Source organism: Oxyura jamaicensis, chromosome 6, assembly GCF_011077185.1.
Source record: "Oxyura jamaicensis isolate SHBP4307 breed ruddy duck chromosome 6, BPBGC_Ojam_1.0, whole genome shotgun sequence".
NCBI classification, from domain to species: domain Eukaryota; kingdom Metazoa; phylum Chordata; class Aves; order Anseriformes; family Anatidae; genus Oxyura; species Oxyura jamaicensis.
Window position 1 is genome coordinate 2,271,583 of NC_048898.1, and position 14,397 is coordinate 2,285,979.

The following is a 14,397-nucleotide window of genomic DNA, read 5'->3' on the forward strand; positions in this document are numbered from 1 at the left end:
AATAAACACACAGAGCTGTAATATGACTTGATATTTCAAGAAACCAAACCAAATTGATTAAGAGAACTAAAGATAATTTGGGTTGTCATTTATGGCTCTGGCACAGAGGGAAGAACTGAAAGGTAGGAATTTTCTTTCCATTCACATCCACCTCTATCAAAAAAGCTGGAGAATTTGAGCATTCTCCTAGAAAGCAGCTCTCAGAGAGTGATTGCTGCATAGAACAGCCATCCTGGGTGCATCTTACTCTAGACAGTATCGTCCTACGTTCCTTTCCCCTACCTAGAACAGCTCAGCACTTCTCCCTCTGCCTGTGCCCACTGGTATATATACAGCTTTGCTTTTTACCACACACACTTCATGAAAGAAAATAAACTTCCTGCAGTTTTCCTTGAGGTTTTAAAATTGTTCTGGAAACTGTAATTTGATATTTATAATTACACGTAGGAGACATGGCAAGAATAATGGTAGATCCCATTTCTTTTAAATTATTAGAGCTGTTGATATAATCATGTCATTACCCAAGTCTGGCTTCAGCATTAGCATTTTCAGATAGAAAGGGAATTATACTAAGTCCTGACCCATAAAAATGCCAGACATTTCCATGCTTCTTTAAACTTTACTGAATGGATTTATACTATATCCCATTTACAGCAGAGACCTGCATTATCTCTGAGTATCCTTTCATCAAAAAAAAAAAAAAAAAAAAAAAGATTTTTCTAAATTACATTTTGGAGAGACTTAGAGAAAAAATCCTTTTTGATTTTTAATACTTTATATTAAACAACAGATGGTTCTGATTTTGAGAATCACTGGAGACTTGGAAGATAAAACCACCAAGTCTCAGCTGGTTAAGTGCTCTGCCTACAATGCCAGATACTTGTTGGAGGCCCTGCTCCATCAAAGACTCGTGTGGGACTTGGGACTACTGGCATCTGCTCTCCATCCCACCTCCAACAGGGAGCCAGCATTCCTTTCCTTCAGAGGAAAGCAGCGATGACAAATTTACTACAGAATCCCCAATTCACATAGACTACAGCAGTTGGTATCATCGCCACCGTAAGATGAATATGGGTGTCTTGCTCAAATAAGCTTGGCTTACGCCAGGAATTTAATGGTTACAACTTCTCTAAAGACTGAAGGACTACAGAAACTTTTCCTAGGAGAGTAAGTCAGGATGAAGAGGCATAGGTAATGGCAAACTGACCAGCTTCCAGACACCAGCTGTCAAAAAAAAAAAAAAAACAAGAACTAAACCTTGTCTCACCTTGCATGCCAACACAAATGAATTAAATGCATGCCCTCAAAGTTGTGTCCCACTACCCACTATAGATACATCATTTCTCTGAAGGATATTGCTGGCTTATGAACAAAATATTGCAATTTTTTTCACTAAACAATGCAAAAATCTGTGAACAAGATGATCTGAGGCTCAATAAAATTGGATCTCCAAGTATAATTTCTCCTCTCTTGTCTTGTGAAAATGGATGCACTTTTTTTCTAAAAATAAATGAGAAAAAGTCCACCCATAGTTCTCTAGAATACAGAAAACAAACAAACAAACAAAGACACTATAGGAAAAGGAACTGGAGGCAAAAAAAAGCATCTGAAAGTTCTCGTAGCTTCAGCCCGGACCAGATAACTACCATTGCCTGGCACATTCAAATTACATGACCAAGGTTAATTATGATTCTTTCCATACTCTCTGGGGTTTCACTGCTGGCATCAATTGCAAGCCACGAACTATTCCTCCACAAGCAACTACAAACTGGCATAACGCCTGTTCAATCTTAGATCAGAAGTTATCTATATTTTTCATCTTCTTAATTATTAAAGTCCTCCAATAACAATATCCATCTTAAGCTCGAATGCCATGCTCCTTAGATCTCTACAAGACAGATTCACACCTGGTCTCCCCTTTCTGAGTTCGATGGAAACTATTAAAATAAGCAAAACTAATGAAAGAAAGTGAAACTGATTCCTGACTTTACTTTTTGTTAAAAGTTATCACCTTTCTTTAAAGAACAGCGTGCTGCTTATACTTTTCAAGCATTCTCCCACATTCACACAAGAATTCTCAGAAAACTTGTTTCTGCCTTTCTTTCGCTTGGCAATTTCCTTGGGTTGCTCTACTCCTAAATCCATGAGCTGCCGAGGCATTACCCGGAGCTCCTCCACGAGGGAGCTGTTGCACAAGGATCAACAAAACAAAACAAAAAAACCAACAACCCAAATCCCACCAACCAACAACAAAAACCAACACAATTTCATCTGGCTCATGCCAGTCAGCGTCTCTTCAAGGGCACCCCAGTCCCAGAGCAGTAGCTAAAGATCACCTCAAGCCTTCCAGCAATACTAAGACAAACACCATCCCATTATGAGATTAATGCATATTTTTTCTCTGTACTTATTACATGAATTTAAAATTATTTAACACAGAATGTACTTTGCAATTCATTTTCTTCTTTCCCTGTGCTCTTTTAAATCCTCTGACTGTACTTATTGAAAACATCTCTTTTTAAGCCATCCCTTTGAGAAATATTAATGCTCCCACATGTGTCTTACTCAGGACTTCCATTGACCTTGTGACTGAGAAAATCACTTTCTTTCTGTATCAAACAAAAGCAGACTTTTTAGAGGAAGAGATTATCTTTTGACAATGTCAGAATATCTTGAATTCCACAAAGAAATGAATAAGGGAGCCTATATAATTTATTTTAATAGGAAGCTCAACAGAGGCTGAAATATTCATTTGTATTAAATAGAAAATACAAAACTAGCTATGCACTGGAATGAATGTCTTGGGAAGAAGAGCAGCAGTTTGCCTCTCAACTTGCTCTCAAGCTCCCCTCTCCTATTCTGGGCTCCTGGCGGGTGTCATTTGTATAAAACCTTCAGGCCCTTACACCAAACTCAGCAACCGCAGCAAACTAGCAGCCCTGTGACAAAACCTTCCCCACGCTGCTCTTCTGGAGCTATCCTCCAGGTCAAGGAGGAGATAGCTTGGGATATATTTGAATAGCTCAAGGTTGAAGCCAGAAAACCTGGCTGCATTGCATAGCTTTCCAAGGCAGCCTTTGAACTTGGGCAACTCATGCGATGGTCAATAACACCATAAACCCAGCTGGGACGTCCCGACAAGTGCCACGGCTCTGTCGAAGCACTGATCTGGAATAAGCTCACCCTGCCGACTGGGGATGGACTCAGGCTGATAGCTGTGGTATGTTCGTGGGCTAATGAATGGCCAAGTTAGCACCACAGGCGTTGTGAGGGATTAAGCATCACCTGCAGCCAGCTACAAGGAATAAAGCCAGCACAAATTCCATCCAAGCGCTCCGGCTAATCCCAGAGAACTGCTATCACAGACACAGCCCCGCGTTCTGGTCAGATTGGTTTTGCTGGGGACCCTGCCAGTGCACAGATCTGAATGAATGATCATGGAAATCAGAGAGAAGCTTCAAGAGGAATTTACCCAGCAGTGCTTCTTGGGGACCTCAACAGCCAGGACGTACATGGGAACAACGTTAATTCCCACTTCAGGTCCTCGGCATCCCCCACACTAAGGAGGACGACAGTGAACTGAAGGAAGATATGTTACGTGGCTGCCTGCAAGGCAGAAGCATCCTGAGCCTGGGAACATCTGACATAATTTTTCCCAATGGAATAGCTTACCTGGGACTCCATGACCTCTTGGAAGAAAGATTTTTGTCACTGCAGCCCCTGCCCACACAGACTTACTGCTTCTGGGGGCCTCTAGAGGATTCAGCTCAACAGAAACTGGAGAAAGATCAAGGCTTAGTTCACGGTAAGTTAAATCTCTGCAGACAGAAGAAGATAATGTGATTTGTTAAAGTTCCTAGCATTCAGTTTTTAGGTCATTTATATCATATCTTGCTGCACTCCACTGTTTAAGCAAAATGGATCACTGAACATAAAAAAAAAAAAAACAAAAACAAAAACATAAAATAACAACAAGTTAGTGTCTAGCTTCTATACATATTTTCAAAAATTCAGATGACATTTTCTTTTCAAATTCTTTGCTTCCAAGAAATAAAATAGATGTTGCCAGGCCCTTAACAGGATGCAGGCAGCAGCCCATTGCAGGGAAAATATGCACAGGATCTGTCTTTGGGAGCGAAAGAGCATTAAATGCAAGCACTCAGTCTCTGCAGTAAGCCCACAAACCCCAGGTACAGCCAAAACATCCATTGATTTTAAGAAATTAACTACACATTCTTTATGCTATTTTCTGCCTGTTATTTTCCTGGTTTATGTAAAGTGATTTAAAACTGTACGACTTACTCATGTAAGTACATGTGTTTACTCAGTAATGTATTCCTCATACAAAGCAGTCATTTCATTTTACATGTACCTGCATGACTATTGAAGAGGAATGAAACAACATCTGTTCACAACAGTACTGAGGCAAAAGAAGGCTTCCTGAATTTCCTCAGCATTCTTTGCCACAAATGTCCCATGGTGGGTTATTACAGCCTAAGAAATTCAACACATATTTAACTGGTATGGATTATTTCATATATGCTTCATAACACCGACTTCAAATGAAATAATATTGTCTAATTCTTTTCATTTAAAATGAGATTTTAAATCCTTTCCTTTTTCTTAAATACCTTCTGAAGTACTACAGCCAATTTTTCCTTTCAGATTTATTCTGGGGAGCTATAAACCGCAGGGAAATCCTTTTCCTATATTGCCACCTTCGTCATGCAGAGAATTTCCATTACCGTGATTATAGTTACGAGTATGTTTATGCTACGTACCTGCCAGGGGCATAACCACTCCTGTGGCATTTTGCGATGGACTAAGAGGTGCACAAAAGGCAGTCTCACCTCACTGCTCACACCAAGGGCTTCCTCTGCCTCCCCAGCACCAGTACTGGCAACACTTGGACTGGGTTGAGCCAAGTTCAGGGACATAAACTTAAAAAATAATAATAATCCTCCCCAAAATAACAAGCATTTCTGGTGTAGAAATCTGCATCAACTGAGCATTAAAAATTAAGGGTCCTCCTTATCAAGCTAGGATGGCAAAATGCAAACCACCAGACTCAGTCATAAAAGTACTTCTAAATACCCAAAAAGGAGGTACTGGTCTCCTGTTACAAACCTCCTTGCCAGATTCAGTGCTCCAGAAACTATAACAGTGTGCCGACCTACAGAGCAAACCCACGTTTGTAAGGAGGGACCTTGTCTCTGTCCGGACCCACGGGCACACAAAGGATGTGCAGCCACCCACTGCACGCTGTCTGGTCTGGAACAAAAAGCACAATCTCTGAGCTAAATGCCTATCGAGAAGATGACTCTAAATTAATTCTCTCTCCCAGGCAGAGAATCCTGAGAGACAACTACTGGGAGCAGCAGTGAAGCAGGACTACATTAAGGTCAGAGATTATGCAACTATGGGGAGAAAATGCTGGCAGCCAAGGAAATATCATTAAAGTTAGGCAAGAAAAAAGAAATGTTAAGTCTACGTTGCATTACCTTACTCTGTACATAACTAGCAGCAATTCCCCATTAGCATTTCAAGTCTCCTTTAGCAATCAGGAAAGTGCTGACTTTCATTCCCTTCCACACAGCCACAAGGAGGCTAATTTTCAGTGACAGGTTAACAATAAATAATTTAAAACTTTGCCAAGGCTGTAAGGGTTTTCTGACTGCCTGTGTAGTCACCTGACAACTTGAGAAGCAGGAACAAAGAGGTGGCAAGGCTAAGAAATCCTGTGGTCGCAGCAAGGAATCAGAGAGAGTGAAAGAGAAGGCTGTAATGATCTGAAAATGAAGGTACATGGAACAGGGTCAGATCGGCCCATCAGATAGGTTTATACCACACAGGAATCTGAGACAGGGCTTGCCTTGCCGGGCTGACACTGCAAGGCCACGAAGCGCTAGGATGCCGCAGGAATCTAGGAATCCGAGGCCACACACATTAAGTGTGCCTTTTAAGCTTAACAAGGAAAAGAAGGGCTCAGGGCCTACCAGTGTTGAATATCTGCTCCACCCAACAACTTCAGTAGAGGCTCTCTCTCAAGATCCATCATCAAGCTTGTACGATATTGCTGCATCACAAATCCTGGCCGATTTGCTGCCTGCCTTGAGAGGTATTTTTTCCTACGCTGTTTCAACACAGGCTCAGCGGCATAACCATTTCTGGTATCAATCTTCCCTTACGCTGAATTCAAAACTTCAGCTATTTTTTATCGAAATGCTAAGGATTTTGTCTCCACTACCTTTCAAGGCTGTTCACGCAACCGCATTGGGAGCTGGCACCTCCTGTCAGGTGATTCATGCTTTGCTTCAGAGCTGATCCATCCCTTCATAATGATTTCTTTTATATACACAGGGTATCCGCTGACTGGCTGGCAGGCACATTCATTTCTGGTGTCCCAGGATGCATATTTTTAAAGATAATTTCAAATACTCAAAATCAGCAGCGAACGGGAAAAGTAGAGGAAAACTGACGGTGTCACATACTATATTCTGTGTAATTAAAAAATCTTTGCATTTCATTAGAAGGCCTCTGCACCCTCTTACCTGAGAAGGATAATGAGAATGGTTGCTTTCTTTTGTATAATTACAAATATAATGCCAAGTTTTTCATATCTTTATCCTAACGAATGCTTCTCTGAACAGCTCTATGAAGAAGGATTTGAAGTTTTATACACACAAGCACACACACCGTTTTCTCTCTCCAAATACCACATCTTTCTCAATTTGGTATTTCCTAAAGCACAAGTCTTCTGTCTTTTCACACAGTCTCTGGAGATTATTTCCTCCCCTCTCCTTCCATCTAATAATGTTTCAGTCAATTTCAAACTAACTTGCAAGGTACTTCTGTGGCTTAGGAAATCACATGTGCAGAAGCTGCAATTGTAAGGGTCTGCAAAATAACCACATCCAAGGTGGCAGAATTGGTCACCCTGTATGAAGTACAGCCCAGGTTTGTATTCGTTATAACTAACCTTAATCAAAGGCGGTATCCTTCCGCTGACACCGATAAATCGCTACTTAATTTAAAACTTGATTTAGAAGAATTTTAACTAGGAATGAGAGAACTGTCTGATTCTCAAGCTAGTCAAACACAAAGTACCAAAGCATTGCATTCCTATGCTGCTTTATATTATCTTTTTTTTTTTTTTCTTTTACCACAGAAACTTTTACCTATTCCTCACTCCTCTATACAAAATTCCAAATAAGCCAGTAAACAGTGGTAATACAAAAACCTTTCTGGATGATTCAGCAATTCCTATTTTGTGTATATGTGTGTGTGTTTTTTTTTTTCCTCTTTTCTAGCATAGCTCAAAGATTTTTAAGTTGAATTTATAGGACAATCTCTGTTTCTTCACCCAAGAGGACAAATTCTGAAGAAAGCATTGATGTGCCTCAGCATTTGTGTATATTTTAACTTTCATATGCATATTACAAATAATAGAGCAGTAGCAATAGCTCAGCAGACCTCTCTAATACCTGACATGACTTAAATCACGGTGGCAGTGACGTGGAGGGAGATTAAGTTAAAAAGGTCATGAATCATTTAAAGAGGTGATCCTGAAAAGAATGAGGGACTCAAATAGGTATAAAGTAAGAGAACTACACTTGGGACAGGAATAACTAACCGTGAAAATAAATACAAGGACAAGAACCGCTGGGCACGCAACAGTTCTACAGGGAAGAATCTAATGCATCTTAAACTGCATATAAATCAGCCTGCTGAGAAAAAGGCAAGCACCCTGCCTGGATAGAGAAACAGAGCCCTTCTGTAAGACCGGGAGGATCTTCTTAAGAGTGGCTCATCCCTTCCTCCCTGATTTTGCAGCAAGACACTCAAACAGTGTGGCACTGGATTTCAGCTGGGAGATGTAATTACCAGCAAAGGGACTGTACTTTTTTAAACTGCCTTCGTCTGCTCCTGAATATTTAAAAGCTGCTGCTCTGATTCAGTGAAAAGACAAGAAGAGAAAAAAAAAAGGCAAAAATAAATAAATAAATAAACATTTTAAATTCACCAGTCTGGTTTTGCACTGAAGTGGTGTAATAGCATTCATACGGGCTGCAACTGCTCAGAAATGGGTCAAAGACTGGTAACCTCCTGTATGACATGACATGGGAATTCGGTGCACTTCACTGCTCAGCCAGTTCTCTCACACTCGAGCGTCTCTAGGTATGTGCAACAACTGGTCTGAAATTGCACTAAATATTGGCCTAGACCTACTTTCAGGCTGCCTGTTGTATTCCCTTTTTCAAACTATCCTTCTTTTCTGATTCATTTCTACATGCTATCACTGGTCCTCAAAGGGAGAAGCAGCAGCAGTTGAGATGTATTGTAAACCTTCAGAGGAGGTTTCTGAACTGAACATTACGTCCTTGTCCCTACTACTCTTTTGTCCCAGCCTAATTACGCTAACCTGTCCTACGCAAAGAGCTGTGAAGCTTCTTGGCGTGCAAGGTTCTCTGCATCAGCTGTAAAGGACTTCTCTAGAGATCCGTCACGAAGATTAGCAGTTACTAAATGACAGTGTGCAATTTCATAGGTACTAAATTATGACATCAATAAATACATACGTAACTCCATGCCTTGTTCTCATTTCCATTTTCTGTGATGGGTTTAAGAAGTCAGCGCTGTTCCCGCACCCATGAACAACTCAGCTCACAGCCCACGGGAACGTTGTCAACTTCATCCTCCCTGCTCAGCTGAGCAACCAGACTCCACAAACTGCTCAGGCTCCAATTTGGCATGCTGACTGGACTCGTGTGACTCCTTATTCAACAAGAAATGCTTAATTAGCAATAGCAACTTCACTGAAGTGATTAAACAGAAACATTACAAATGAATATTTACATTTACTGTTACAACTTCCAGGTTTGTTCATATACAAATTATATTATATTACACAAATACAGAGAGGATTGGATACATCTCACTGGGAATATACCACATACAGCTTCATATATTTGCACCCATCTTTTCTAGGAAGTAAGAGTACCTCCTCTTCTGAGGTCATCAAGAGGGAAACAGTACTATCTGCACAAGGAGACAACTGCTGTAAGCATACAGAAATAAAGCAACACCACCGTAGGTCTGCTTGAATACTTCTGCTCGATCAAAATCTCCGTGCCTTTTCACTTTTCCACTGCCATGTGCGGCATCATGTACTGGGTGTGCAATAAAATCTTCTGAGCAAGGCTAAAACTGAAGGGGTGATTAAGGCAAAGAAGGGTGGTGATACGCCACAATGGCACGTTATTTCTTTAATCATAAAAATAACAAATATTCACTTAGAAGTGTAAGGTAAAAGCCTTTACTTAGATCTGCCCCAGCATCACTCAGGGAGACCTACAGTTACAGCCTGATTCTGAATTTGTTTTCTTTCCTAATGTGCCTTTTTTTTTTTTCCTAGCATTTGCATTTTCTTGCTCGTCTTTAATTAACTTCTTTCTGTGCTCATAAACTTGGAGAGGATTTTCTCTAAGCTCTCACATCTCTAGCTTATATTAAGACATTTTAAGCTTTAAACCTCTCACAAGTTTAATGGATATAAACCGTTTCTGAAAGACAGAGAAGCACTAGCAAAATGCACTCAAGCTGAAAATTTTTACATGAACTTTCTATTTGACGCAACTTAAAACTTATTTTAACACGTCTTAAGAACCCCCCTGAATGGGCCCAATCACAACAAACAAACAACAAAAAAAAAAACCCACATACTTCATTTCCTACAGAGTAAAATGAAGCAAGCTGGGAAAGAAAAGGATGGGGAGCATAGGGGATGGAACAGGAAGAGCTAATACAATCTGAGGCATAAAAAGACTGCAGTAAAGACAACGTCTACTTCAGGGAAAGAGCTTCTTGAGTCTATTAAATTAAGAGGCTGAGCTACCAAAACATGCTGGGAAAAAATCAACATTATAAAGACAGCACAGCTATAGTGATGGAAATGCTTATGGGCAATTGTTTCAAAATAAGCACAGTCGTTTAAGAAAAGAAATGCTTCTTTGTGGTAAATGGTGGACCTGACTTTAAAAATTTCTCTCTGAGTATCTGTATTGCTCTTATTTTGAAATATTTGTTTTATCTACAGTGACAGAGCAGTTCTCTTCTACTTGCTGTCTAACCCATGGGGTATTAATAGTGCAACGTTGAACGTTACCTCCTTTCCTGGAAGTACCAGTATTTCCAGAACATGACAGAAGTAATTCCTACGTATAACTTTCTCTTTTAATCTGGTACTTCAGGAGGACTGAAAATAGGTTTCCTTCCCGTCTCTCCTTCCTGCTCACCTCTTCATTTTTCCCCACTGGATGAAGAAACCTGTATGCCATAAATACCAGCTGAATGCGCGGCACGACAGACACGAGCCTTGCCTGCCCCAAGTGGGAAAAGGAAAAAGACAGGCATCCTGAGGATCAACTCCACAGACCGACTCGGAGTCAAACCCAACCTTTAAACAACAGTTCCAGTTCTTTTCCTCCTTTTAAGGGTGCATTGCTTTCCCTTGTTACCGCACCAAGGCCTGACTCTCTCCCTCTTACTTTGATATTAACATCAGTGAAGGAGCACAAGCAATACTGAAACGGAATTTGGTCTTCTAACATTTCAGCTCCCTGAGGCAGCCACAGACAACTCTTGACTTTCATCCATGCATCTATCATTTAGAAAGGAGCGATCACTTCTTTTGTGCTCAGCCATCTCAAACACCACGAGCGAAATGTGCACAAGACGCCCCCTGAGCCTACCCAAGTCTAATAAGCTGCGTTGTTCATACTTCTCACTATCAAGATTGTGGTAACCAAAGCAATGTATTGTGCATTACAGTCTAATTTATAATTCTTTAATCAGTCTAATTTTGTGAAACGCACCCTAAACCAAGCGAGCTGGTCAGCGCTGACGCACAGAAACAAAGCCCTGTGCTCACAGAGCGGCTGTGTCAGAGGCCTGGAATAAGGTGATGCTCCTTGTTTGAGCTCAGTGCTTCTGTTTATTTGCTAAGTGTTGCCTGTAACAGCAATTCATTTGAACAAAGAGTTCATAAAAACATACTGGGAACAATACTGCTTCCTGAGACACCAGTTTTTCCATTACCGTGGTAGTGAGCAGGATAAAATCTCTCTACATATAATAACGAACTGAAATGGATTGGCAGAGGATACACAGCTACTAATTCCCCTTTTTAAATTATGTGAGTCTGCATCTGTTGTTAAGGGACAAGTTAGGATCTCGATTTCAAGATGAGAAAAAAGAAATCCCCTGTTGTCAGGCTGCACTGATTCTGTCAGATTTCAGCTGGGCCCCAAACAGACCGGAGGGGCTGGCAGGAGGGGTTCCGGCCAATGCTGCTAAAGCTCCTGTCCTCCACTGATACCACACACGAAGGCTGTAAGGAGCAAAAAGCCATTGCTCTGAAACCGCTACAGCCTTCATGACATTTATTTGCAATTACTCAGCTATGGGGCTGGTGCTCCAGATGTGGCTTCTGAAACAAGGAGGTGCATCTCAGGGCACGATGAGCGCTCACAGCCGGGAAGCCTGTAACCTCTGCAGGGGCTGCTGCTCGAAAAGACAAGCTTCAGCTCTCAGTGAACACTGGGGCTGACTTTTATCGTGGAGAGATGCATAAACGAACCCCCACTTACACGGTCTGCCAGTCCTAATTTTGTTTGTCACGGTGCTTTTATGCCACTTCAGCCCTTCCTTCCTTCCCTTTGCAAAGAGGTAGAGACAATGTCGTCCTGGCCCTGTTTCAAGCAGATTTTTGAATGGGTCCTGAAAGCTTGCTAGTGCAAAAGCAATATGAGCTGCCCCGTGGATATACAGAGTTTGGGCTTTCAATGAGAAAGACTTGAAAGCTGTAATGCTGTCACTGTATTCTCACCGTAAGATCTCATTTAGCAGACCTATATAATTTTGCTCTGAGGGACCTCTGGGCTGACTCAGCAACAAAAGAAAAACTTTGTCACTGGCCTTCTATGCTCCGAACTAAAGTTCCCACGTCTGGAAATACAAGCAAGATGTGAGCACACGTAACTCCCGCAGTTACTGCACAGTGTATGCATGCTGGCACTTTGGGTAGAAGGACAGGAGAACCAAGAGAACCAAAGAGAAATTGGGGGTAGATGTGGCACCTTCTACACCAATCTTACTTCCAGCCTATCCGCAGACTCATCAAAACATTCCTTTTCCCTGATGACCTGAAGACATTCAGCATGAGGATGGGCAAAAAGCCACTCTTGTTCTGAGATTGTTGCTCCCTGCATAGCAACCAGTTTGCTCAGAGGTCTTCCAAGACTGCTCAAATGTCCAATCCCCATCCCCAGGAGCAGTGTTGCAGCTTTGCTTTCACCGATAACTGCAGTGACATCTACCATCACATATCCAGCCAGAACAATTGCGGCATGTACAAAAATCCATACGAGTCCATGTAGTTCCTGCCACTCTCTTTCCTCATCAACACCCTGCTTTCAGGACCACAGAGCTACCAGAAGCCCTCAAAAAAGACGGTCAACCTTTACACTTCACCTTTGTCGGAAAAGTCCCCGCTGCCTCAAGATGGAAGTCTTCTCGCTCATGTCATTCCCTGTTAGGTGGAACACGGAGTAATGCGAGCAGCTGCCACCAGTTTTATGATCTGTCTTTGGAGAAAAACAGGAGCTGGGAGACTAAACACAGAGAAGAATGCTGCCGCAGCATTCAATCCAATGCACCAAGCAGTGTACACCAAATATTCCCAGGTGTTTAGCTGCTAGCTGGTACCAATGCATCTTTCACTGTTGTGGTTATCTCTAGAGGTAACCTATGTCCGTATATATCAGATATTCATAAACCAAAGCTGTCAGGAGTGTGTCATTTACAGTGCTGCTGGGCAGGCAGATCCAGATTTTGAGTGCTGAACATGCTCCATGCCCCAGTGCTGCATCCCAAGGCACACGGCGATGGGTACATTTCCCCCTGGATGCCCAGCTCTCACCTGGGGGGCTCTATGAATGGCAGGGACCTGCTCACAGCCTGCAGAAGGTCTCTGCTGCCAACCCCGTGGCTGCAGGGCCACGACAGCCTGCCCTCCAACAACCTGCCCTCCCTACCTGCTGACATCCCCTGCGCTGCTGCGGAGGCTTTGAAATCTAACCAGGAGGCTCACCTGGTTTTTCGTGTTCCCTGGAGGTAAACAGAAGGAAAAATAATCTTACGGTACCGTCTCTAGAGGACATTTCAAATGGAAAAAAATATATAGCTAGGAAAGAAATGGAGTTCTCTGCAGGCGTCACTGAAAATATTACGCTATTAGAGAAGCTGACAGCCTATCCAGACCAGCGCTTTCCAACACCATCCGAGAAGAAAGGCAGGTAACAGGAATAGCAGAGGTCCACAGAAGGGTAACCAAAACGTCAAAGATATTTAGAAGCCTTCCACATGAGTGCACTTGTTTCATTCTGAAATTTTTAATTTAAACAGTGAGTTAGCAAAGTTGATTAGGTGTTCCTAGCCTTCAAACAGAAGCGGTGCTGCAACTGATGAGATTAAGATGTAACACCACTTGCAGCTGATAAAAAAACCCTACAGAGTCCATGATTCATCTTACTACAAGTTATAAGTGAGTATAAAACACAGCAGAGTTTTAAAGCACCGAGATGTTTCCTTATTGTGCTACTCTAAATAAAAACAAAGGATATACAGCAACAGATCAACAAGGCATTAAGGCTACAAAAAAATCATTCAAATCTGCATTTCTGCATAATTGAATGTGGATTTTGTTCACGTGATCAAAAAAAAAGCCAACATAATTTTATTCATATTATATTAAAAAAAAAACCTGACACTTTCTTGCTGTCACAGAGAAGATCCTGGACTACAGTGACTGATATCTGCCACTGTGCATTCCAAAGAAAACCATTTATGTTAAGCTATAGCATGAGTCACAACAGCACCTTATGCTCTTCTCTCTAAATACAGAAACAGCCCCCAGCTCAAAGAGTTTAAAAGGCTGGAGAAGTGGCCAAACAACAAACAGGAGGAAACTATACCACCGAGAAAGATTAATGAGGGGCACAGTGTAGCCAGACATGCCTTGGACTTGGGCAAGGCTCGTGCTATGGGGTCTGTACATGTCAAGAAAAATCTACCCACTTCTCTGCAACTTACCTTCACGAAGTGAGCAGATACAGTGCACAAGCACAAGGTACGATTTTACATAACCAAGCAACTGGTACAATACCTCACCCCACTACAAACAGACAGACCTGTCTTTGGACAGAAGTTTGCTCTTACCCCAAAATGCCGGTGGCTTTGATTTTTATGAGCTTAATTAATCAGCATGCCGGCACACTGTGTTTGGAGGAACATCTGAAGTACGTGGTTTTACAAAAATAGATTACCAGAAGTTATGTC